General features: G+C 30.9%; 1 long non-coding RNA gene across 1 annotated transcript; it reads right to left on the minus strand.

The window, feature by feature from the left end:
- Positions 1 to 2,594: 2,594 nt before the first annotated feature.
- LOC111712545 (uncharacterized) lies at positions 2,595 to 3,854 on the minus strand. Its single transcript, XR_002767482.1, has 4 exons — positions 3,789 to 3,854; positions 3,315 to 3,396; positions 2,787 to 2,824; positions 2,595 to 2,626 (listed from the first exon to the last, which is right to left on the minus strand). It is a non-coding gene; the product is annotated as an uncharacterized LOC111712545 (long non-coding RNA).
- Positions 3,855 to 4,143: the final 289 nt, after the last annotated feature.

Consider the following 4,143-nt stretch of genomic DNA (forward strand, 5'->3'; position numbering starts at 1 on the left):
ACACAAAACTTCAATGGAATATTTCTGTTTCAAAGAATTACTTTCGAACTACATCATGTTTCCTATATTTATATATTTCTCTACTATACCCTCATGGTCCCATATGTATAAATATTTTATTTTTATATACCCGCCTGGACACTCAACACATTGTCCTTGAACTGATCCTGTATATACTTCAACATATCAACAGTGAGACCCTTAAAACTGTGGAAAGGGAAGACGACTGTAAGACTCATATTATTATTTTAGATAGTGACCATGAAAAACAGCAAATGTGCAGTGTACACAGACCTATTTCACTTAATAAGATGATTTTTAAGTTACATTGTAAAACTATTTGCTTTAAAACAACACCAATGCTCAAATGATTGCTAAAATGCCTATTACACAGTTTTGAAGATCTCACTGTATACTAAAGGTAGGGAGAATAGGGTTTGTGTAAGGTGGTAATTTTCTTGGGCAGGGGTAAGTGGAGCGGGGAAGATCATACATAGGATACCGTTGTAAATCGATACATGCCACTATGTGAATAAATGATTACTTGAAATTACGTCTACAGTCTTTTCATTTTAAATGGTGTAAACATTTTGCGTATTTTGTTTAGAATAAAAATAATCTATACTTTTGGAGGCTCTAAACCCTGGTCTCCTGCAGTATTAGTGGAAAACTTTAGCAATTTCAATCTATCTCACAAGGCCCATTTTCCTGTAAATATTTTTAGCTTTTAACTGTTGCTCTCAAAGTTTAGATCATTTTAATATTTTGGCGGATTTTTCTTTACGATTTGGTGCATTTAAAAAAATCCATCTATTTTTCCTATTTTTAATGTTTCAGAAACCTTCCTTGAGCACAGTTAGTTAGATCCATTTTTTAGTTAAAAAACTTTAACCATCCATAGAGTAGTTTTATTAACTTGCAGAATATCATGCAAATAGACACTAAAATTAAAAACTCCTTTTTTGAGTTTTTGCGGATTTTCGTTGAAACCAAAATGATGTGTATTGTTTAGTAAATCCTGCTCAACTTCTTTTCTAGTGATCTCAGACAAACCCAAATAAGTTTTGAAATTAAAAGATTTAACTATAAAATATATGTATAAAATAATAATTCAACCTTTTATCAATATAAAATAGAATAAAATATATACTCAACCTTTTATTAATGATAGGGTTACAATAATATCCCAAACTTTCAAGCAAAAGTTGAGATTTATGCATGTTTTAAGAAAACTATGTAAGAAAGTCTCCGGAAAATAAGTTTCAGGGAAAAAAACCTTGAAATAAAAACTTAAACTTCAGTAAAAAAAGTCCTAATTTTCTGAAGTCCTAGGACAAAATGTCACTGGAAATAAAGTCCTGAGTTTTAAATTCCTGGGACTTTTTTTCCTAAAATAGTATGGAGGCTGCCAATAAAGTCCTGAAGAAAATATATCTTTTGAAAAAAAAAAACCAAGAAAAAAGTCCTAAATCTTGTGAAAATGAGTTCAAGTCTAAAGCGTTTTCATAAAACTATGTCTATATCCTAGATGTTCAAAATCTACATGATATGTCTACCTCAATTTATAAAACAATAATTATTTTTTTTTAATTATTTGCTTTTTTAATAATTAAAGATGCATTTTCATATTTCTTGGTGGTTCGTAGTGTTTATCTATATATCTATATCTGTATTGCTGTATCGCTATTAAATACATGTGTGTTCTATACTTTTGTATTGAAGGAAGGAAATGTTTAGTTTTGACAGTACACTCACGAAGTACTGTCAAATGATCCTACTGCTGCCTCGGAGCTGAACATGTTTTTCGATTACTAGGAATGATGCAGTAGTACATCGTAACCTTATAGAAATAAATCATTCTCTCTGTCCCTTTAGTAAAAGTAAATTCAGCCTATATGAAGTATAAAGTCTGACCGCGTCAAACTTGTTGTACGGGATAGTCCTGTCTAAAGAGCCAGGTACAGTACAAACTGGGACCGGAAAGGATGGCCCGGCTCGGAAATTCAAATGTACTACGGCTGCCCGTGCGTCTTTTAATATCAGAAATCCTTACAAAGAAGTTTACTTTTGACAGGCCGCGGGAATACAGTGCACTTTTCAAAGTCCAAGTAGAAAATAATTCAAATATTTAAATTATTTACGCAAATTTGATACAATTGTTATTTTTTACTTTGGTTATATTTACATTTTTTTAGTATTTACCTATTTAGCATTACATGCATTATATACAATTAGAGTTGTTAATCGTTTTCAGAAACGATCCAAACGATCCAAAAAATAAAGATTGCTTTTCATTTCGTTTTCGATGGTTTTTTAAACGAACCACTCGTTTTGAACTTTCAAGAAACGAAAAACGATGTGTTTTTTAGACTATCGTTTTTTGAACGAAAAACTATCGTTTCTTTTAATTTAAAATTGAAATCACTAATGATTGTAAATCTTAGTTTATGAACAATTAATTTCAATTTTTTTTTAGGAAGATAAGGTTATAAATGTTGTCTTAACTGGTTTTTAAATGGGCACAAACAAACAAATAGACATACAAGCAAAGTATGAATATATATATATATATTTACAGTTTGTATTATGCATTCCTTGGGTCTGGTTAGTGGCTACGAAGAAATATCTGAAAAGAAAAAAATTGATTTAATTTGTTAGCAGGTGTGTGGGGAAGCGGGGGGTTTCGGGGCCCTGTTAGCAGGTGTGGTGAAGCGGGGGGTTTCGGGGCCCCAAGAATCCTAAAGTAGTTTGTTATCACTAAATCCTATACATCGAGTTTTTCTTACTTTGATTCTGGTAGACGATTATCCAACTCACATATAACCTAAAAATAAAAATGTTTAATTTTTCCTGTTTTTTATCCAAATATTCGGTAACGAACGGCAAAAACCGTTGATTTTGAAATCGTTAACAAACATGAAAAAAGAAAGAACGTATGTGTTTTTCCTGCGTAGTATTGCATGAAACTTACAGAAAATAAAATATAAATGATTAATTGTTTTGATGTTTTTAAATGTTGTATTTTGTTGTTCCCCGCTCGTGGCGATATTTAGACATTAATTTACATAAAATAATTGTTAGTTAACAACATTAGTATAATCGAGATCGTTAACTAACGTAAATTTAAAAGAACGGAAAAACAGCGTTAATTGATCGGAACGTTCAGGCTTAAACTAATAACGAACAGATCTTTAATCTTAACTGATCATACTAACGGTTGAAAACACTGTGAACGGAAATATACCTAACTTCATGAACAAACCATTTCTAAGAAATATATAAAATTAAAATGAATTACAAAATGAACTAAATACCTTATGCTCCGCTGGATATATTACAACTATTCTACTGAGCACTGTCCCTTTATTCCTACAGGAAACTGGTTCGGTTTCTTCCCTGTACAATATAAAGGTACAGTTTAGTTTAGTACAATGCATTCACAGTGCAGTACAGTAAAGTGAAGTAAAGTACAGTACAGTACAGTACAGTACAGTACAGTACAGTACAGTACAGTACAGTACAGTACAGTACAGTACAGTACAGTATAGTATAGTACAGTACAGTACAGTACAGAACAGTACAGCGCAGTACAGTACAGTACAGTACAGTACAGTATAGTACAGTACAGTACAGTACAGTCAAAACATTACATAAAAGGTAAAAATCCGGTTTTAAAAAGAATTGTATTTGTTTTTTAATAATTTTTTTCAGATAGAGATTCAGATTAAGATTTGGATGAATTTTTTTCATTTTTAGTATTTAAAAAAATGATTTTATAAAAATTTAACCTGACAATTCGAAAGGATTGATCACAAGAAAATGGAAAACTAAAAACAGGAATACCAAAAACTGAAAATAAATAAATATCATGGAACTTTTTAATAACATATTTTTGGGGGAAATCTTCTTTAATTTTAATTTAGAGATCCTAAAGGGGCGTTATTTGTAAAAAAAAGGCATGTTTGACTCGCAACGGTGCCATTTAAACCTTTAACTGATGAAGGATAATGGAGATATCTTTAATTTTTAACCTAAAATTGATTACTTTCAACGGTTGTTTGGTTTTGAGGCCTTTTTGCATTCTAGCTTTTGGTGTTTTAGGAGTCACCTATTTAGCATAAAAGTGACAGGGTTACCATCAAA

This window comes from Eurytemora carolleeae, unplaced genomic scaffold, assembly GCF_000591075.1.
Source record: "Eurytemora carolleeae unplaced genomic scaffold, Eaff_2.0 scaffold1186, whole genome shotgun sequence".
NCBI classification, from domain to species: Eukaryota; Metazoa; Arthropoda; class Copepoda; order Calanoida; family Temoridae; genus Eurytemora; species Eurytemora carolleeae.